A 23,664-nucleotide genomic window follows, 5' to 3' on the forward strand; every position below is an offset into this window, starting at 1 on the left:
TTTCCAGACCAATTACTTGGAAAAGTTACAGAGTTACCTTTAAACTAATTGTGTCACCGAGAGGTAGAATGACACTAAAACTAGTAGTTGAAGATTATTTGCTAGGAAACCATATTGAATGGGAGAACACTAGACAGCTTGGATATTGGTTATAAATGAGCGATGACCACTACAATCAGGATGTCATTAAAAGGCAACCACATTTGTATCCAAAACAAGCACTCTTAATTGTACACTTATGGTATATTCTACTGTATTATAGATCTATATCCTTGTGTGTAGGTCAACAAGGTGCCTTTATCTTGATGCTGCCAGCCCAGATAGACTACAAAACTCTCGTGAAGTGGACATCATAAGGGTTAGTCATTGTTGTGAGGCATAGATCCAAATACAGTAACCTCCAAACAGAAATACTGGCTCCTGTTGTCCTATCCCTGGCCTGCTTCTCATCACAGCACAGTTTATCTGTTTGGAATTTAACCATCATCATAGCATTCACAGTTATGGGGATAAAGATTATAACCCTGAACACAGCCCAAGACTATGTATCAGCTATCCCTGCCTATCTCTGCAGCAAGTTCCTCTGCTCCTCTCTAGGCATACTGACTGTTCCTAACCTGCTCTTCTCAAGCTATTTTCTCTTCAGAATTCTCTTCCCTACCTCTTTACCAAAATAATTCATTCTTCAGATCTCAGCTACACCACCTGTTTTTGCTACTTTTCTCTTATTTCTGGGACAAAATATCTGACACCCAAAGTTAAAAGGGAGAGTTTATTTAGCTCAGTTTGTGGAGGTTTTAGTCCATAATCATCTGGCTCCAAGGGAGAGTGGAACATGACAGTGAACCAGAGTTCATGGCAGCAGAAAACAAAACAAGCAACAAGACCACAAGAGGAGGAGCATGGAGAGAAAGCTCTTTCTGTCTCTTATATTGTATATAGGCCACACTCACCTAGGTGTAACACCCACACCCATAATCCCAGCATTAGACCATAAATCATTCACAAACTCTTGAAGCCCACCTCCATAACTGCATGAAGCTTTGGGAGGACATCCAGACCCAAACCATAACACCATCGCTTTCTCAGAGAAGGCTTCCCTGACCCACGATACTGTCAGACACACACCTAACACAACACTAAGTATAGTTCTGTCTCCATTTATTTGAATATGTAGTTGATTAAGCTGCATTTTGCTCATCATCCTGAAAGTTCATAAAGACAAGATTGATTCTGTGTTTAGTTTGCATTTTTGGTTGTTAACACACTGCTTTGCATGTGGTAGGTGCTCAGGAAATATTGACTGAATTAAAACAAATCACAGAAACCAATAGCCCACTCTGTTCTCTTACAGGCTTCACCACTGATAATCAGTTTTTCATTGTTCCAACTCTGCCTAAGCAGACTTATACCTTGACTCAGACCTCCTGACTTTCAACTTTTCTTCAAGGATTTGTACTGTTCTCCAAGATTACCATGGTTGTGAGTTGTATGGTTCATACCATGGGCTGGATCTAAGAAGCAACTATTGTTTTCTCAAGTTCTTAAAATTTGCTATATATAATAAATAAGTAAACAAAACAGTACAGTGCAGTATATGATTAAAAGCTCATAGAAATACAGTATATGATAGTATATGATAAGCAAACACATATGATATATGATACATGTGATAATATATGTTAAGTATATGATAAGCAAACAAAATTAGCAGCATAGTATATGATGAAGAGCCTACACTTTCCTCTAGGAGCACAGAGTATAGGAAAGAAAATGCACCCCATTCTCCAGGTGTCCCAAGTTCTAAGAGAATTATATTTCTATCATCTCATTTCCCAAGACATCACCTCCCTTCACGCACTCTAAAGAGTATTTGCTACTGATTGCCACAGTGGTCATTGACTTTCCACTTATAAATACTCAAGTGTCAAAAGTACCTTTGGTAGAGTTCTCTGTTGTTAAAGAAGCTACTAAAAGATAAACAAAATCCTTTTTTTTACCTACCACAATCTGGTCTTATTCCCCAACCTATATATATATAAATATGGAGAAGGAGAGGGAGAGAGAGAGTTAAAGATGTACACAAAAGGAAAAGAGAAACCTGTAGAAATATTTTAATACTAAATTTATTGAGACATACGGTTACTAGTTATCTTTGGCTTCTAAAATTGCAAAAGGTGCTTAAAGTGGAGGCCATTGGGTTCCAAATATTTATTAGTCTAGCAAACTGCTGAAGAGTGTGTACATTTTTTGGCAGACTCTGTATATGTATGAATGCATTTATATTTTGGGTTTTTCATATAAGAGAAGCCATGTGATATTTATTTTCTATGTGTAGCTAATTTCAGTTAACATTATAGTCTTAAGGTCCATCCACTACATTTCTAAAGGATTATTTTAAAATGTGAAAAAATTATTTGATCTTTTACAGAAAGTGTTTGTTGAACTCTTATGTATGAATCAACTTGCCACATTCACACAGTGAGTGACAGAATCACAAGGAAGCATGACTAAAAGTAGTAACTGCAATAGAATGAAAGACAACACACACATTTAAGCACCTGGTGATAAAGCTGTTAAAGACACAAACAACCAAATAATTATGGGTCATTTTTGGAGGATGCTAAAAAAAATAGAAAGAATCAAGCATTTGACATGCTTTTTTCTGAGCAGTGCTATTTATTATAGAAATACTCTAAATAGTGAAAAAGAATTGATAAAATTAGAACATCACCATCTTTTCTATCCCTAATTGAATAGTAATGTCTCTAGGTAACAATCAGTGGTTAAAGTCATTACAAAAATGCACAGCCGGGTATTATGTGACTTCTGATAAAAATAAATGTCACCATTTATGAATTGTTAGAATAAAAATCAAAATTCTTACTCATTGAAACTTTAAATCTGGTTATCAATTAGTGGAAAATATAGATAATATAAAAATACTTCTAATGATACCACATGAATAAAATCAGCAAAATGCAGATTATGGGAAACCTTACCAAAGAAATAAAATGATCATGCAAACCAGCACCACACATGGGCCGCTGCTGCCAGAGGGGACAGCCAGACCTCAGCCTTTTCCATGAGTCAGCCCCATTTGCAGACTGCAGGGAAAGAGAACAAGAAGTCTCCAGGAAGCAAGCCCTCTCTGTGAACCAGGACCAGATGCGGGCTGCTGCTGCCAGGGAACAGGCAGACTCCAGCCCCTTCCAGCATGCTGGCTGGAAAACAAGAAGGGCCAACCATTCCAGCCCACCTACTCTGTAATCCTGAGAAACACAGGTTTCAGTGATAGCTATTAAGGTGAAATGAAATTTGATGTATGTGGTGTTTGATGTTTTACTGACTTTGCAGGTCTCGGGTCGGTGGTCTGATCTTCTATTCAGAAGATAATGGTATGCAGTATGGCATCTATAGGGGATCTCCTTCCAAAGGTGGCAGCCATTATTAATTTCCTATTATCTTGTTTGGAAGTCCTGTATCATTTTCATTGTTTTGTTGGGTTGGGTTTTATTCTGTTTTGTTTTGTTTGATTTTGTTATATCCAATAGCATGTAAGCTATTTCAAAGATACAAGATATATTACGGTAGCCATTTTGGATTTACTACTGTCTTATTTTGAAGTCCTTTATTGCATTCATTGTTTTGTTCTTATTGGTTCTGTTCTGTTCTGTTTGATTTTTACTATGTCTGAAGGTATCTACCGATTTTGAAGACAACAAGAGGCATGATGGTAACTATTGTTGATTTGATATTGTTTTGAAGTTCTGTATCACTGCAGAAGAGGCATGTGACATGGAGATAATTCTATATCCCAAATGACAGTGAGAACCATTCAAGTCTTACTGCTGTTTTGATGAAATGCTCAAACTACTATCTTGTGTATTTAAGTAACATCAGCTGATCCCATTAGTTGAAAACAACTCAAGCCTCTCTTCCTTCACCAGAAGGTTTAGCTTGAATTCTATAAATATTTTCATGAACTTCTTTCTTTTCATAGCCCAGTGAATCCCATTTGTTCCAAGAAGAAAGAAACAAACATCCAAAGATAATATCCTCTTATGGTTACTTAGCATGCTGCATTGACCCCTGAGAAAAGTTGAAATCATGTCATATTCCTGATTCATAAATATATGATTACCTGTGTGAATACCTGCTCACTACTTGTTTCTCTGTGAAATGTGTCCCCCTCAGAGGCTCCAGCTGACAAGAGAGCCTGCAGTCCAGGTTAACCTGCACCACCCCTACATTAGGCTGTGCTGATTGGACCAGGCCTGAGTAGGTGGCTCCGTACACTCAGCTGAAACATTAGAGCCTCGATAAACTTCTGGTAGTTCAAAGTAGGACAATAGTTAGAGATACGGCAAACTGTACTGTGGCATGAACATATGCAAAGAAATAACTTCCCAAACAGTTTGATAGAGAATAAACAGATGTGCAGAAACAACCAGAAATATAAGTACATGAAATCCATCAGAAATAACTACCAAGAAAGTAACTGCATTGACTCCTGATGACTTTTCTGTTTCTTGGGTTTAGTCACTGAGATTCTTCTGTCAAATTCTCCTTAAAGTACTTACGTTAGTTGCAATGCTTCTGGAATCAGCAACCAAAAAAAAAAAAAAGACATTGACATAAATGCTGGCCACAAAGGGAAAAATAAAGACTGCGAATGGGTGAAATCACTTTGTTCCAATTGCCAGAACAAAGAAAAACAATCACCTAGAAAGGCCACAGTTCACAAGGTGTCACGTTCTGGCACTCAGCAACAAGCCCTGTGCTGTTTAATGGAGAACAACAATGACCTGTGCCCAGTGAGGGCTGCAAAGGCACTGTGCCTGTCACAGCCTGTGATCACAGCAACTTGACAGCAGCCGCTAATGAATCCCTCAGTTGGGGTTGGGATGCTTTTGCCTGCTTTGGCAATGGAGAAAGCCCAGCTGGCTTCTTCACTCAGGTGCTGGAGGAAAAAATGCACAGGGGGAAGCTGCTTCCCCAGGTCAAAAACAATTATTGAAAAATTCTGTCCAGGGGCCACTTTCAAAACCATAAACTGCACAGTAGGCAGGAAGCAAGCATGCATATGCAAAAACTTTGGGAAACTGGTCCTCCTGTAAGGCTAAATTTTATCTCTACAGTGATGAATTTTTTTCTCCTTTTCCTTCACTTCCACATTCATAGCATGGCCCTCTCTCTTGTCTTTTTTCTGAATTTTCTTGGCTACATATCATGGCTGCTTGTCTCTTCTCTTTTACTAGAAAGTAAACACTCTGCAAGTAGAATCCAGGTCAAGTTCATTTCTAGACTTGACAAACTGCATAGCATGAAGCCTTGCACAGAAAGTGAGCCCAGTGATAAGTGGATAAGAACATTGGCTCTGCTACTTACTACCTAAGTGATCTTAAGAAATTTCTTACCCTCTTCACGTCTCATTTTCCTTAATTAGAAAATAGTGGATATATTTCCTTGCTCTCTGGTTTATGCTTACATAAAGATTAAGATACATGTAAAGTGCCGCGCGTGACATAGGCCCACTCTAAGTAGTATCTATGATTTGTAAGCTTTGGGCATGAGCTGAGACAGAACTAAACTGTGCCTGCACCTCTCCTATATATTCTGCTATGGCTGTCCAACCTTATTTCAGCCCCTGCATTCCAATAGGAATGATGCACTAACAGAAGGAGCTAAGCTAGAAAGCAACCACACTAAGCTAACCACAGTAAGTACACAGAAAATGTCTGCATCATGCCCAGCTTTCAAATGTGGAGAAATGATACCTGCTCATGCCAGACTAGAAACAGCTTCCAAGTGCCTGATGCTACATTCATTTCCATGTCCCAGAAACATGCTGACGGAAGGTTTTCAAAAACTTCAAAAAGACTCTTGCCATAATTGCATATTCATTAGACAAATTAGTTCTAGATTATTTTTAAAACCATAACTTGGAAAAAAGAACAACAAAGAGCTGAGTAGAATTATGCAGGAGTGATGTTTAGAATATAAAAATGTAGAATACTATTCATTTTTTCTAAAACCATTAAATAGGAAGGAAAGTGGGGGAGGAAGCAGCAAATCTAAAAATAAAAGCCTACATAGAGAAAAAAAGATCATCTGTCTTTATGAAATTCAGCCCTTGGGAGGCAGATAAAGTTTTTCCAACAGTTTTGGTTGAGGGTAAATGTTAACTAGGTTTCCATCTCTGGTGGGAGAACATTATTGGAGAAATAATAACCATTATCATCACAATATTATACTGGCTATAGTAGGTGATTAACACAGTGTTACCTTTACAACAAGTATCTTCTGGGATCTTGTTCATTGAGGAGCCACAGTCCGATGTAACACATCTGGATTGATTATTTTTTAGACTTCATCAAGTACAAAATAAGCACTACCACTCCACCCAGATGTTAACAGGATGGAGAATCAAGATAAAAGAAGGTGGGAAATCCTCCATGAAAGCACCATGTAGCTCACAGCTTCCTGTCTTGAAATGCATTTTAAAAATGGAAAAATGAGTCCTAGAACCTCCTAGTCAAGAGGGCTTTTCATGACAGGAATCAACAGGAGAACAAATACCAGTGCTGCCATGTGGTAAGGTCCAGGGACGCGCTTCATGCCTGAGGACACGTGTGCACAATATTAAGGTATAAATTAAAAAGGCCAGTACTAATTGCTACTGCTTGCCAATGCCCAGTGAGGTGGATTATTTCTCTATACACAAAGGGTTGGCTAGTTCTTACCTAGTAGAAAAATTAATAAGGCTTGCAACACTGCTTGTTCCAAAATCAACCCCATAAGCACAGCACTACATTGAGAACTACTGAGAAAGGCAAACACAGAAATGCATGATCATAGAATTTAATTTATAATCATAAATTGTAGCTAGTGCTCCAAAGAAAAGAAGCAGAAGTCCATAGAGGAAGAAGGAGCATCATTTACAGTAGGAAAAGGAAGCAGAGAAAACCAGCATTTCCAGGAAATATTGCATTGTGGTTAAGAAATGAGGCACCATTGTAAGAAAGATTTGGGTTTGAACCCAGTTCAGCCCATTTGTAGCTCTGTAAATTTAGGTAAATCACATTCTTCTCCAAATTTCAGTTATCTAATTTTCAAAATGAGAATAAGACTACTCAGAAAGTATCTAACAATGCAATGAAGTCATCATGTTAGCTCTAAAATTTAGCATGAACTTAATAAAAGTATTATTACCAAGCATAGTCCAAACTATATTACAACCAGGGCATCAGTTTGCTATGAATACTGTAACAAGTGCTGTGAACTATAAGCAATAGAAATTTATTTTCTCTCAGTTCTGGAAGTTGGAAGTCCAAGGTCAAGGTGTCAGCAGGTTTTATGTCTTATGAGGACTCTCTCCTGTGCTTACAGACAGGAACTTTCTCCCCACATGCTCCCTGGATGTCCTCTGTGCACCTGCATAGAATACATGGCTGCATTTCCTCTCCGAGGAGGACACCCATCACCGAGGATTAGAACCCATCCTAATGGCCTCATTCTAACAGTCACCTCTTTAAAAGGCCTATCTTCAAATAAAGCCACATTCCAAAGTACTGGGGTTAGAGTTTCAATACATGAATTAGGATTAGAAGGGGGACACAATTTATTCCATATCAACCAGTGTAGCATGGAAGTTGACCAACTGAAGAAAATGCAGCAGAACAGCATAAGGAAGTGAGGCAAGATGGTGAACATTACGGCTGTGATTATTATTACCAAGTGGTATTAGCACTGCCTCTACTCAGGGATATCCCAGCCTTTAGACAGAATGAGATCCCCCAAGGCAAAGCAATCTTCAGAAAGCCTGACTTCTGCTCCCTCCTTGTGCCTGAACTCGGGCAAAGACTAAGACTATAGAGAAACTCCCTGTGAGAGGAGGCAGTTGGATAGCAGCAGAGGGAGGAATGATGGCAGGTAGGTAAAGTGACCTCATATAGTGTCCCATGCTGAGCCTGTGTAATTGCCTAACCCACAGCCCACAACACAAGACCGAAGTCTCTGAGGGGAGAGACAGTGTTTGAGTTACTCATTTTTAAATCATCCTCTTGGCGCAGTCCTGGCTAAAAGTGGACGGTCAATGAATAACAAGTCATTCACAATATGAATAAACAGTACAACCACTTGTATCACTTCACTTCTCATCAATGAGACACATATTTGAAATATCCCTTCATTCTCAGCACCATCATACCCTATAGCAACAAGAACTTGGTGGGAAAGGGTCTTTTCCAGCCCCAGCCAAAGAGAGCCTCTAACCGTATTTTTGGAACAGCAGCAAAATGCTCTGCTAGAAGTCCAAAAGCTGTAAAAGTTCATCTTGGGCTGCTTTGGAGACTTAAAAAAAAAAACATCTGGGCAGATTTTAAAATGTATGTGTGATGCAATTCATGAAATGGAAGGCAGAACATGGACTCAGAGCACCAATTACTTGCCTCTTTTGTCTCCCAATTTCTTGGAGAAAATTTAGTGAGCTAACTCATAGCATATCAATATAATAAAGTACCCAACATTTGAGTAAATTATAGATTAGCTGCTGCAATTGTTCAGCTTTTAAAAAGAATTTTCCAAATAAAAAGGGATTTTTTTTTAAATTTTAGTGCATTTTTGTTCAGTGTCCTGCAGTTCTGAAAAGTACATCATAATAGCACTGAAATGATCTTATGGCATTCTACCTATACTGGGTCTAATTTTCCTAATGTTTTTTCCAGCTGCTCTATTAAAGTAGGACAAATTGTCACCTTGAGAGATGATGACAGAAAAGTAATAAAATAAGTACAGATTTTTTTAAAAAATTGTCATTCAGATTCAGAGATATTAAAGACAACCAAGAAAATAGCCAGGTTCACCTAGGTAGAGGTGTTCTCTCTGGTTGCTACTACGTCAATACTGCTATTATTTAACAACCCAGCTGTGTTAACAGACTGTTTGGGGAATGGAGCTATGAGGTCTCCTGACCTCAAGCTCTCTTAGAAGCTTTTAAAAGGAAAGTGCACAACATAAAGGGTCAGGAAAGGTGGGCTCAAGTCTTAGCTCTGCCGTTTGCTGGCTTTATGCCCTTAAAATGTGCAGTTTAAAAAAAAAAAAAAAAAAACAGTCAGACAAAGCCAGTCTACAAAGTAAGTGTCCTGGACTCTTCAACAAACATCAGTGTCATGAAGGTCAGTGAAAGGCCAGTGAACGCCTCTTGAGTAAAGATAACTAACACAGGATGTGACAACCAAGTGCAACATGTGACCCTAGACTACATCCTAGGTCAGAAAAGAAGGGAGTAAAAGCACATCATTAACTCAACTGACAAAATTGTCCTTTTTTTATTTACAGATTTTTTTTCCATTTCAGATTGTATCCCACCAGTAAAAACTCCATGAGGGGAAGGACATTTCTAACTTATTCTCTTATAAATCACTAGCATTTATGAAATGTTCAATGATTTTTTGAATACATGAGTGAATGAATGAGGTCATTTTCTACAAACTACAAATATTTCCCAATGTATGTTATATGCGTTAAATCAATTATCTTATTTAGTTCTGAACAAATAAGTAAAATGGATGCTATAAGCTCTATTTCCCCAAATAAACTAAAAATTTCACAGAAGTTTTTGTTACCTGATGAAGCTAGAACCAAGCCAAGATTTGAACCAAGTCTGGACTCTCAAGTCTTTGTTTTTTTGCAAGTTTTGTTGTTGTTGTTTTGGTATTTTGTTTTTATTACATGGCACAACCTCGTAAAGGCAGACACATTCCAAGTATTCCTTCTAATATGCAGGGCCTCGCCTTAGCATCCTGGAATCGTATGTGCAAGGGCTTGACATTTTCTATTGCTGAATATCTTTGACACAAGGTCTCCAGTTGCTCTGGATGATGGGAAGGCTTTTAACCTAATGAATCAATAGCTGATCTCTGCTCACCTTCATCACTAGTGTGACACATGGAAGCTTCAGAGACGTCCCAGGTCTTAAAAGCACCTTGTTTGTTGCCCTCAAATCTCAGATAGCAATTTTTACAACATTAGCTTGTCCTTTGGATGAGACATGAAACTCTCAGTAGTCATTTAGGGCGTGACTTGTATCAGCAGTAATGGTAGCTGAAATTGTGTCCTTGCTTCATAATAGTAAAAAGAAGGCATTGAAATTTTCTAAAGAAGTTCTTGTCAAATATTTTTAAGGTATCTCTTGAGTTCCAGGTACTGCTTTCAAGGAGTTTGCAATCCAGTGAATAAGAAAGACAAGGACATAATGTGTACCCCCAGAAGGAACGTACAGGATGCTGCAATAGAGGCAAAGAACTGCAGGCTTCCAGGGGAAGTAACATCTCTGTTGGCACCTGAAGAATATGTGAGAGCTTTTCAGGTTAAAGAGTAGACAGAATCAATATTCTTAGCGCAGAAAAGTCATGTTCGGTGCCCTGATGGTGACACAGCATTGCACACTGGAAAAATTGAAGGAAGTTTCATGCACCTATAACACAAGAGTCAGGGTGATACCCGGCAAGGCAGCTGTAAAAACCAGGCAGGGCCTGGAGGTTCAGACCTCAGCATCAGAGAAACAGAAAGTCAATATTAATTTTTCATCAGATTGCTCTTCTTCAAGCTTAGCTCAAAGGACTGCAGAATGACAGTCAAGCTGGCACCGCCACTGCCTCAGTCAGAGTTCAGTCAGGCCTCTGCCACCATCAGTTATTTTAGTGAAAATAGTTAAACACAAAGAATTAACCAGATACTAGAAAAACTGAAAAGACCAAAAAGAGACATTGGAGTCTGGTAAATGTAGTAGTTGGAGGAAACAGCTACCACAATGAGGGCTGAGGGAACAAAGAAGATACTGATATTATTAAAATTTGTAAGTTGGGAGGAAGGGTGCTGCGGAGAGCAAGCCCAGATCTCTGAGGTGGGGACGCTCTCTGGCAGGTGTCAGTCCATCTGCAGTTTAGAGCCTCTGGCAGGGCTGAGACTTAGACTCCCAGGAGATGCTGGTTGGCAAGGGCCAGTGCCTCAGAGGACACCAATAGCAGAATCAGAGAGCCTTAGAAAAACTACAGACTGGAATCAACAGCTGCTACTGAATGCAAGTATGACTCCCAAGGTGGAGAAGTATTGCTGGGTTGTGTAAATAGGGAGGAACATGGTGCTTCTTTCTTATCTAGTGCCACGTCTTCTTCTGGCTTCCCCTCCAGTATTGGCAGAGCCCAACAGGGAATCACACAGCAAAGGAGAAACGTGGTTTGCCAAGTCCCAGGCCCAGTATCAAAGAGTTGAGTAAAAAAGACAGAGTTGGGGCTGTCAGACAATAGGTTAGAATAGTCTCCAGGCTCTGTCTCCAGAGATGCCTTCCTGACCAGAAGTGGAGGACCAGACTCAGTTGCAATGGACGTAAGCAAGAGGGAGTGTAAGGAGAAAGAGAAGCTCACACCCTGATAGGCTGACATGTGAGAAAGGAATCACAGCTGAATCAGAGGCAGCTTGAGGTCACGTAAAGCCATAGTCATTTCATCCTTTGACCTCTGTATCCCCAGGGATGCATGCATTGCAAAGCTCCTGTCTTTCTCAAATAAAGATTTTTCTGGTGAACATGGATATTTTCATTCTATTCACTGTACTTCTGATTTCCTGTGGATCCTCTTCTCTCAGTCTTCACAGTTAAGAGTTCAGTTCCAATGCAGCTTTAGCAGTGAAGCATGTGACCCATGTCGAAGGCAATTAAAAATCCACATTCTCCAGCCTCCATGATTGGTGCAGGATGCTCAAGTGACTCAGTCAGACTCAGTGAGATCAGGAGGAGTCAGCACTTCCATCTGAAACTTAACCTGGAACTGGAGAATGTGGGCAATGCTCTAGCTACTAACAACCACAAGAGGAGAGCTTGTTTGAATACAGGCTTGTAAATGGAGGTGACAGAATCCAGGAACAGGTCTTGGTAGCACCATTTAAGCTCCAAACTGTACCTGAAGCCAAATCTTTTCTCAGGAAATCTAAATTAGGTAAATTATTAAATTTTCATTTTTATTTAAGCCTCCTAAAGTGAAGTTTATTTCATTAGCCACAAAATATACTGACACGGCACCAGTGCCTTGCACCTATATTCCTAAATTTTCCCCATTTTCAAAATAACTTTTTCTTTCCCCCTTTTTGGGTTATGGTGCCAACAGGAAAATGACTTCAAAATAACCCTAATAAATAAATGAAAATTAGGCAGCCTTACTAGTAAACAAAAAGATTAAAATTACAGTAAGATTAAAATTACAGTAGTCCATCCTGATTAAATTGACATATTTGAAAAACTTAAATATTGCCATTGCTGCAACTCTGACAAAGTTATGGGTGAAAATTTATGTTAATGCATTGTGCATGACAGCACAAATTGGTACAAATATTTTGGAAACTTATGGGCTTAAACTTGTTTAAAACCTTTGACTTAGTAAGTCTACTCACAGAAATGGACCTTATAAGAATATCATATAGATCTCTGTTACGCCTCTAGTTTATCAATGTCCTATTTAAAAATTAGTTGCTAAAACTACATACTACAATTTACCAATAGTAAAATATCATGTTGCTATACATTTTCAAGACCTTGGATAGTATTTAATGACCCTTAATATTAACTTCTCAAGACCTTGAATATTAGTGCATAGTAATAAACCTTGAATTAATTTTTAGAGCTTATAATAATTTAGTAAATTCTCTTTGCATGTAACCAGTATTCAAATCTTGCACTGGGAATCTTTTACCTATTTATGGCTCATCTCTCCAAAACTGGAAGTTCCCTGAAGCAAAGTATTAACTTAGTCTTTATAACTATCTGGTAACATTTCAATCAACAAATATTTAGTACCTTTCTTCTATGAAATGGAAACTTTTTAGGACCAAACACAATTGGTGACAGATAAAAAAACTATGATAAATGTCTCTCTGGAAACATATGTACTTCAAAGAGTGGAAAATAAAGTCACAGATAACATTTTAAAAATCAGTCGACAATAGAATACTAAGGAGCTTCACAAATTCTCAGTAATCCCTGAGTTTTTCTCAGAGAACGTAATCTTAAGTCAAACATGGCTAATAGGATTAATGATCTCAGGATCCCTTCATAAGCCCTATGATCAGAGTGCAGTGACTCAGGCTCTTCTGACTCCAGGATCATTCTATGATTTAAGTTAGAGACAGAGAATCTTTTAGAGCTTTCAATGATACAAATAGCCTGCTGTGGCATGAATGCCATAGGTTCGCTACCACTGACTTAAAACTCTTGTGCATAGTGCATGCTTTTTCACACTTCCGTGCTTTCAAACAATTTCTTCCCACCTTAGCCACTTGTTGAGGGTATCCTTCCAGACTAACACATGTGAGCTCTTCTCTGTGATGCTTGCCCTAACTCCCTTTCCTCTCTGATCCATTCTGATTCTGCTACTTGCATTTATCATTATTTGTGACGTTATCTCGTGGTCTCTAATTACTCACTTGGATAATTTTTCCGCAATGCCATGAATTCCTTGAGGTTTTCATTAATCTTTGTATTTCAGTGTTTAAAACAGTATAGAGCACATCTTATCCTCAATAAATGCTCATTGAATAAATTTTAAGTTAATTGTACGGCAATGTTACTGAGAGTTGTGGTTGCTGAGGCAAAAACGGCTTCTGGGTATTCTATTCATCTAGCCATTACTCAAATCTTGCATTGTGGCTCCTTTTCTGCAATCTATTCTGCAAGTATGTGTGAGTGCATGTTCAGACACACAAGCATATTTACGAGCACACACTCACACACACGTGCACATACACACCACCTTGTAAACCTCAGGTATAACTGTGCTGTGTGTTTCTTAATATTTGCAAAGGAAATACTTGATAGAATTTCCCCAGGAACAGGACCATGAATCTAGCAAGACAGTCAGGCTAACACTTTTATGAGGCAAAAATATTCAGTGTTTTCACCCAAAAGGTGGCATGTCATTTAATGATGTTAATTTTCCAACATAAATACTTTATACTACCCAAAAAACTTCTAAGTAAATGCTGTCAAGTCAACAATTATAAATGTCAAAGAGAAGATAGATTAATTCTTGCAAGAGAGAACTTGAATTATTCTAAAAGGCAAGTATTTAAAAATATAAGTTGACATAGATTAATTTGCTCCATATCTACATAAGATCTCTGTTTGGCTTCAAATACACTCCAATTTGCCTGCAATGTTAAGTGTACACATTTGCTGTACTTGCTCAATTTTTGCTGGGATTTAATTCTGAATTTTTCATGATCATTTTTAGCTCTTCCCACAATCAAAATGTCTCAGTTTAAGAATACATTTTCACTTGCACAAGTTACCAAGTGGATTTTTAACAGAAGCAGTCATTGGACAAAGACCAGTGGAAATACAGGCGGAAATTCATGAAACAAATCCATAATATCCAGATGCATAAAACAAAATGGTCCCTTGTAAATTCCTTAAGGTGCAGATTTTTGCTGAATGTTATACACCAGTAAAGAAGTTTGACCTAAGAAATCATCATATAGATGAGTGAAGATTAATTTTCAAAGTGTGTAGTGTAGCATTATTCATAGTAGAAAAAAACCAATTCTTTAAAACTGGGAGAATTTGAGCACCCATGTGCTGAAATGTTACACAGTCTTTATAAGTGATGTTGAAAAAATACAGGCATCATCTGCGGAAACGTTCTGATGATGGGGATTAGTTACAGCAAAATTTGGAGAGAGCAAGAATAGTGATTCTGAGCATGGATTCTGCTATCTTGGTTCAAAATCCCAGTTCTGTCACTCATAAGCTATATGACTACAAGCAAATTATCAGATCTAGTGCCTCAGTTTCCTCATATGAAAATGAGGATGTGTAATAGGACCTAGAAGATGAAGTTGTAAGGATGAGATCAATACAAATAAATAAATATCTAAAAGCACTTAAGTATATATAAAGCACCCGATAGATATTAGAAGACAAAATAAATGTTGGTTCTTACTAACATTCAAAACAGATTTCTGCTTTCAAATACAGTGTATGAATATTATGCATAAGAAAATTTAAGAGAACATGCCTCAAAATATTAGCAACAATTAAGAATAATTTATAGGATTTTTCTTTATGCCTATCTTTTTACTTTCTAGAATAAAGATGTACCACTTGGAAATATTTACATGTGGGTCATTTTTAATAAAATCCCCATGTATAATATATTTTTGCTCTTAAAACACCATTGCAAAAGAAGTATAAAACAAGATAAGAATGTGATATAATGTAAAACTTCAAATGTTTTCTTAAATTAAATAAAAATTCATTGTACCTGAAGAATTTGAAATCTATGGTATGACTATAGTTTTGTTGCTTTAATTTTTAAAAATTTAGTTCCTGGGATCAAATATTCCTATATAGCATTCAGAAGAGTTACTCACATAATAAGGAACTAAAAAATGAACAGAATACACACAAATGCCTATCCTCATATAACTTTCATTCCAGTAGACAGAGGCTGACAATAAACAAAGTATTCCATAATTTACAAAACATACTAGAAGAAAATACTTAGGCCTCAAAATACAAAGCAGAGTGCTGGGGTTAGATAGAGGGACAAAGGAGGAGAAGAGTCAGCTACAGTTTTAAAAAGTGATCATACGAAGCCTCAAGGATCACTCATTAAATGGCAAAAGTGATGCAAAGCTCTTTGAGAAATACAAAAATAAATATCCTGTAGTTACTAAGCACTTAGAATGTGCCGAGGAATGGACTGGGTGCTGAGAATGCATTGTTTCCAAAAAAGTCATGACTCGTATCTTACTTGGCAAAGAATAAAATCTTATAATCAGAAAATAAAGTGAAATACAAAAATGATTACAAATTGTTCTATGTGCAAAAGGAGAAAAACAGATACAGGGAGGGGACCTATTGCTTTAGAGCAGTCAGAGATGTACTCCATGAAGTGGCAACATGTAAACCAAGCCCAAAAGGTAGGAAGGAATCAGTCATGAGAAGAACAAATGAAGATCTGTCTGGAAGAAAGAAGTAGAGTTGATACTGGCGAGGTAAAAAGGAGCCAGCTCATTAATAAAATTAGTCTATATCCCACCTTGTGATGGAAGAAAATATAGTCCTGGTCAGCTTCCCAGGGCTGCCTCCAACATGCCCTTGTTCCTTGAGGAGACATAACATCAGCCTTGCCCAGGACAATTCTTTATAATTTAGAGTCTCTCATAAAGTTTCAGTGAAGCTTTGGCTGAGCTGTGGTCATCCAAAGACTTGACTGGGACTCAGGGATCTACTTGAAAAATGGCTCATTTACACAGGTGTTGGAGGTTTTGCTTCCTTCCCAGGTGGGGCTTCCCACAAGGCTACCCAGATATCTTTACTACAGGACAGCTGGCTTCTCCCCAGGACCCAGACAGAACAAGGAGTAAGCCGTGAGATCTTTTATAACCCAGTCTCCAAAGTAACACATCCTTATTGCTGCCACAGTCAAACACACTACATACTGACTCTTTGATACAATTCACAGAGGTCAAATAAGAAACTAACATATACAAAAATAAGTGAATGTTTTATTTATAAGTTGAATGCATTATCATTTAGTAGAGTTTCTGGCCTATAGTGAACAACAAACAATAGCTGTTATTAATATTACTTATTAAATACTCATTGGCCAGTTCAGAAGACATTTCTTCACCTCTCACTCTACAAAAGTATTTAATCTTGACACTCCAGGGATGTTTCCTGGCTAGTCACATAAGTCCCTGAGGTTCTGAATTCAGTCCATCCAGATGCAAGGCCCTGAGGGGCTATACTTTAGGGATGCATCCATGCTAGCTTCATGGGTTCCAGAAGATCTGAGCTCTACTCAGTGCAGCATCCCAGGACAACTCATTGGGGGAAAACCTGGCCAGCTGCACAGATCCTAGAGGTCCCCAAGCCCTGCCAAGCCAGAGCCCCAGAGCTATGCATCAAGGAGCAGCAAGCCTAGCTGACAAGTCCTGGAGATTTTCACCTCTGTCCCTCACAGCACATGGCCCCTCACAGCACATGGTGCCATAGTTCGGGGGTAACACTCCAGCTAGCCACATGGGTATCTGAGTAGTGAAGCTCTGCTCAGCTCACCATCCCAGTGAAATTCATCAAAAGGATGCCAGGTGAGTTAGACATGTTCAAGAGGAAAATGACAAAACAAAAAAGCAAGATACAGTCTCATTCCTTCAGCCCACGAAGAACAAACCCAGGAGACAATTGAAGTGGAAGATATTGAAAATTGCACAACTGAACTTTCTGAAATGATAGCAACTGAAGAAACCACTCTGTGAAGCTATAGAAGAAATACGATCACAAAAAATCTCTCAGGTAAGAAAAGAAATGACAAACATGAGAGACATGTTGAGGTAGCTAAAAAAAAGATATAGATTTTAAAAAATAGAGGAACATAAGAAAATGATGGAAAACTTGAATGAAAAACATAAGAAATAATTAGAGTACATGAAACATTCAAAGAGATATCCAGGAAATTAAAAATTCCATTGAAAGCTGGCAAGACTGCTTGAATAAAGCTGAAGATAGACTCTCAGACCTTGAAGACAGGATGGAAACCAATGATCACATAAGAAAAGGTCTCTTATAAATAACAAGGAACTAAGAAACAACAATTCAACAGCTACAAAATGATACAAAGTAAAACAATATAAGTCTGACAGGTGTCCATGAAAAACCAGGAGTCAACACAAATTGACACAAGACTATTTACAGAACTAATAGCAGAAAATTTTTCAAGCATGGGAAAAGAATCTGATATATAGATAAGTGATGCATACAGAACCCCAACTAGCCATAACCAAAATAAATCTTCACCCAGACCTATAATAATTGAGATCCTAGAAATTCAGCACAAGAACAGAATACTAAAAACTGTCAGACAAAAGAAACAGATGACCTACAAAGGAAAACCTATCAGAATCACAGCAGACTTCTCAACACTAACCATCAAGTCAAGAAGAGCTTGGAGTAAAATATTTCAAGTCTTAAGAGAAAACAACTTCCATCCCTGATTGGTGCAAAACTATCTTTCAAAATTGATGGAGAAATAAGATTCTCCATGAAAAAGAACAAAAAAGAAATTCACGGCCACCAAACACTACAAAGAGTACTGAAAGATATTCTAGAAAGAGGTAAAGATGACTACAATTCCAAGAACAACCGAAGAAGGAAACCACCAAGCAGAGCAAAGACTTACACAGAGAGAAAAAGTAGAGAACCAACAACAGAAAGATAACATGACAAAGACAAGTGAGTACATATCAATTATATCCATCAATGTAAATGGCCTCAACTCACCAGTAAAAAGAAACTGACAGAGTAGATTAAGAAACAAAATCCAAGAGTATGCTTGTATACAAGAAATGCATTTAACTTCAAAAGAAAATTATTAAAAGTCATAGGATAGAAAATAATACAATACTCCATGCACAGGAAACTAGAAAAAAAGCACAAGTAGCTATTCTGTTTGCAGATAATGTGAGCTTCAAACCAATAATGACAAAAAGAGATAAAGAAGGTCACTCATACTTGCTAGGGGAAAACTTCAAGAGGAAGAGATAACAATCATAAATTTCTATACACCAATTATGGGAGAACCCAACTATAGAAGGTAAATATTAATAGACATGAAAAGTCAAATAAGTAATAATACAGTTATAATGGGGAACCTTAACACCCCATTGCCACAAAGAGACAGATCAATGAACGAAAAATCAATAAAGAAATAACAGAACTGAATCAAACTACTGAACTAATGGACCTAGTAGATGTGCATAGAGTGTTCTACCCAACAACATCAGAGTACACATTTTTTTTTCTCAGCTGCACATGGATCATCCTCTAAAATAGAACATATACTAGCTCACAGAACACGCTTAAGTAAATGCTTATTATCTGACCATAGTGCAATAAAATTGGAAATAAATGACAAAAAAACACAACAAGAACCCTATAAACACATGGAAATTAAATAATACTCTCCTAAACAACCAATGTACTACAGAAGAAATTAAAGAGGAAATTAAACAATATTTAAAGTTAAACAAAAATGCAAATACAACCTACCAGAACCTGTGGGACACAATGAAAGCAGTTCTCAGAGGGAAATTTATAACCCTAAATTCCCACATCAGGAAAATCAAATGAACACAACTAAGCAACCTAATGCTGCACCTCACACTTCTAGAAAAAGAAGAGTAAGTCAAGCCCAAATCCAAAAGAAAGGAGGAAATTATAAAGAGAAGAACAGAAATCAGTGCAATTGAAAATCATAGTTATGTTGGTCATGAGCTAATTAAACATTAGTCCATCGAGATGTCTTATTTAAGGGGAACAAATTAGAGGTCTTAGTGTTATGGCCCTGAAGTAAGAACCACATGTCTCTTAAACATCATTGTTAGAAACTAAGAAAACAATATAAAAAACTAATGTATTCCAGAGCTTATTCTTTGAAAGGAAAAATAAAATTGATAAGCCCCTTACCAAACCTTATCAAAAAGAGGAAATAAAAAACTCAAATCCATGCAATATCAAATGAAAAGAGTAAAATCACTACAGATCCTGTGGAAATATAGAAGATCATTAATACCTACTTTGAAAACTTTTACACTCATGGTTTCGATAACACAAAAGAAATGGACAGATTCCTAGAAACATATGAATTACCAAAGATAGATCAAGGAAATGTAAAACTGCTGAATAATGTAATTTCCTTTAATGAAATTGAAAATGTAATTAGAACCTTACCAACAAAGAAAAGCCCAAGTTCTGATGAATTCACTGCTGAATTCTACAAGAAACTTAGGGAAGACCTACTGCCAACACTCCTCAAACATTTCAATGAAAATGAAAGGGAAGCAAGTCTCCCTAACTCATTACTAGGAGGCAAGTATTACCTAATACCAAAACCAGAGAAAGACCCAACCAAAAAGAGAATTTGGGCCAATGTCCTTAATGAACATGGATGCAAAAATTCTCAATAAAGTATTGGAAAATAAAATGTAGCAAAATCATCAGGAAGATTGTACTCTACAATCAAGTGGAATTCATCCCAGGAAAACAGGGGCAGTTGAACATATGCAAATTGATAAACATACTACACCATATCAACAGAGCCAAAGACAAGAATCACATGATCACATCAATAGATGCAGAAAAAGCTTTTGACAAAATCCAACACTCATTCGTAATAAAAACCCTATGGAAAATAAGAATAGATCATCTTTACCTCAATCTGATGAAAACCATATATGATAAACCAAGAGCCAACATTCTACTAGATGGACAAAAACTAAAAATTTTCAACCTAAAATCAGGAACAAGACAAAGATATTCATTATTACCACTCCTACTCAATGTTTTTCTGGAAACATTAGCCAGAGCAATTAGACAAGAAAGAGAAATAAAAGGAATAAGGATAGGAAAGGAAGAAGTTAAAGTATCACTATTGGTGGACAACATAATACTCTACATAGAAGATCCCAAAAACTCTATCAAAAGTCTACTAAAGTTAATAAGCAAATCTAGCAGTGTAGCGAGACACAAAGTCAATGCTGAAAAATCAATAGCATTCCTGTACACAAACAATAAACTCACAGAGAAAGAAATGAGAGACCACACTCTTTATAATAGCATCCAAAACAATGAAATAATTAAGGATCAACCTAACAAAAGATCTATACATTGAAAAATATAGTAAACTAAAAAAGGAGATTAAAGAGGATATCATAAAATGGAAAGGTACCCTTTGCTCTTGGTTAGGAAGAACCAACATTGTGAAAATGGCCATACTCCTACAAGTTATACAGATTTAATGCAATTCCAATCAAAATGCCTTACAGATCTAGAGAAAACATTCCTGAAATTCATTTGGAAACATAAGAGACCTAGAATAACAAAAGCAATCCTGTGCAACAAAGGCAAGGCAGAAGGCATCATAATCCGTGACCTGAAATCCGACACTACGGGGGCTGGGGATTTAGCTCAGCGGCATAAGCGCTTGGTCGTGAGTTTGATCCCTGGTACCGGTAAAAATACAAAAATACAAAAAAAAAAGAAATTACACTACGAAGCTATAGTGGTAAAATCTGCATGGTTCTGGAAAAAAAAAAAAAAAACCATACCTGAGGATGAATGGAACAGATTAAAAGATGCAGATACAGCTACAAACACACTCAGACACTTCATCTTTGACAATGGGGCCAAACATGTACACTGGAAGAAAGATAGCCTCTTTAATAAATGGTGCTTGGAAAACTGGCTTTCCATATGCCAAAATCTAAAACTAGACCCATGTCTATAACCACGCATTAAAGTCAAAATGGATCAAATATCTAAATATCAAAATAAAAACACTAACTTTGCTGGAAGGAAGAGTAGGTAGAAATCTTGTAGACATAGGGGTAGGAGGAGAATTCATAACAAAAATCAAACTGCACAGGAAATACTTCCCAGGATCAATAAATGGAACCTTGCCTTATTAAAAAGTTTTTGCATATCAAAAAAAAATTTCCAACGAAGTGAAAAAAAAAAACACAAATTGGGAAAACATCTTAGCAAACTGTCCCTCAGACAAAGGACTTCTATCCAGAACATATAAAGAATTAAAAAATTCAAGCCCCCAAAATTCAAGAACCCAATCCAATAATGGACATCTGAGATGAATGCACACTTTTCAGATGAAGAAATACAAATGGCAAATAAATATAGGAAAAAATGTTCAGCATCATTAGTCATGAGAGAAATGCAAATTAAAACAACATTGAGATTTCGTTTCACTCCAGAAAGAATGACTATAATCAAGAAATCAACCAATAACAAATGCTGGCAGGGCTGTGGGGAAAAAGGAACTCTTCTCCACTCTTGGTAGGAGTGTAGAGTGGTGCAATCACTGTGGAAATCAGTCTGCAGTTTCCTTTAAAAGCTAGGATTGGAGGTCTCATTTGACCCAGATATTCCTCTTTGGATATTTTCCTAGAAGAGTTGAAAATACCATACCACAGTGATGTATGTGCACCCATGTTTATAACAGCACAATTTGTAGTAGCCATGTCTTGGAAACAACTCAAATGCCCATCAACTGAGGAATGGATAAAAAAAGATGTGGTATTTTTATAGAATAGAGTATTATTCAGCTTCAAAGCAGAACTAGATCAAGGCTTTTATAGGTAAGTGGACATATAAACTTAAGACCATACTCATAAGTGAAATAAATCAAACTCACGTGTAAATACTATATTGTCTCCCTAGTATAAGAAACGGAAAGAGTAAGTAAGATTCAAAATCAACAATACACATTGTATAAAGCTAAGAAACTACCCAAAGGGCAAAAAGTAACTGGGATAGAGGAAAGGAGGAAAGAAGAAAAAGGAAAAAGACGTAAGTTTGTGTATATGTATATATATAATAGCTTACATGACTATACTACTAATTCTATTAATGCTTAGAAAAGAACAATTAGTACTCATATGATTAGATCAATTTTACATTTCTGTATCTGGAATCTAAGCAACTCTTTTAAAGATAACAATACACCATATGATAATCATTGTTAAATTCCTATCATCTTGTTTTGAAAGTGTATATTGTTATTGATTTGAATTTGTTGTTTTTTGTCTCTGTTGCTCTCTGTTTTTCTTTTCTGTTTTTTTTTCTTTAAAAAAATTTTTTTAAAAAATTTTAATCTTTTTAAAAGGGTACCTGAAACAAACAGTGACTAACTTCAAAATACCACATTGATAACAGTAGAAATTCAGGATCTATGGTAGCTTCTAATCACTTTTAGCTTTAGTTCAGAAACACTAATCACTTTTTAATTCATTCATTCATTCACTGGTAGGTATCTAAATGCTCTAGATGTACATTATGAGAATGATCATTACAGCTTCTTAACACTCAAATAATTTGTAAGAACTGCAAGTCTTTCCAGTAAAAGAATTAATTTTTAAATTCCATGAATATGGTATTGTCTTAATCATCCCCTCATGGCTGAGATACAATACCCAACACCAGCGATTGAGAAGATGATTATTTTGGTTCATATTTCAGTCCCCACTCAGCTGGCTCCAAGGTAGGACAGCCGGGTAGAGACACGTGGTCTAGGAGAGTAGCTCACTGCCTAGTCAGGGGGAAGGAGAGAGAGAAAGAAGTAGGCAGCCAAGGGGTTAAACCCAAGGCCACACCCCCAGTGACCCACCTCTTCCCACCTGAGGGCACCTCCTAACGTTAAATCAGCTCCAAACCTCCACAACACAATCACCTTCCAATCCTCACCTATGACTGCATGCTTTGGGGCTTTGGCAGACATCTAGATATAAATCATAACAAGTATATATTGAAAAATAGTATATGATCAGGCCTCTTTTGTCAGTGAAGACTAGGAAAAGCCAAGACATGAAGAATAAGTCAGAATCAGCAAAACATCGAGGTGTCAGGTACTGTCCAAGCAACAAAAACCTGGAAGAAGGAAGAAAAGGAAATATTTAGATAAATAAATATCTGATATATTGTATAACTGTATAGTTGATATCCTGTATATTCATACTTATATATACATAAATCACACACAAATCATGAGCATCTGTTACATACAACATCAGAAATGTATGTGTCATTGGTGAATATAT

At 37.1% G+C, this 23,664-nt stretch overlaps 1 protein-coding gene across 5 annotated transcripts in view; it reads right to left on the bottom strand.

The window, feature by feature from the left end:
- The window catches only part of Prelid2 (PRELI domain containing 2), a 396,128-nt gene that overhangs the window by 176,622 nt on the left and 195,842 nt on the right, over nucleotides 1-23,664 (bottom strand). For 3 of the 5 annotated variants that reach the window (XR_010041653.1, XR_010041651.1, XR_010041655.1), the window contains one exon: nucleotides 1-23,494. This exon is cut by the window's left edge and continues 14,038 nt beyond it. The exons of the other annotated variants lie outside the window; for them this stretch is intronic. The gene's annotated coding sequence lies outside the window, so the exon portion shown is untranslated. The remainder of the gene's footprint in view (nucleotides 23,495-23,664) is intronic. 5 annotated transcript variants of the gene reach the window in all.

The sequence above is a fragment of the Cavia porcellus genome, unplaced genomic scaffold (assembly GCF_034190915.1).
Source record: "Cavia porcellus strain 051 isolate PalLab524CR breed Dunkin Hartley unplaced genomic scaffold, mCavPor4.1 scaffold_21, whole genome shotgun sequence".
NCBI classification, from domain to species: Eukaryota; Metazoa; Chordata; class Mammalia; order Rodentia; family Caviidae; genus Cavia; species Cavia porcellus.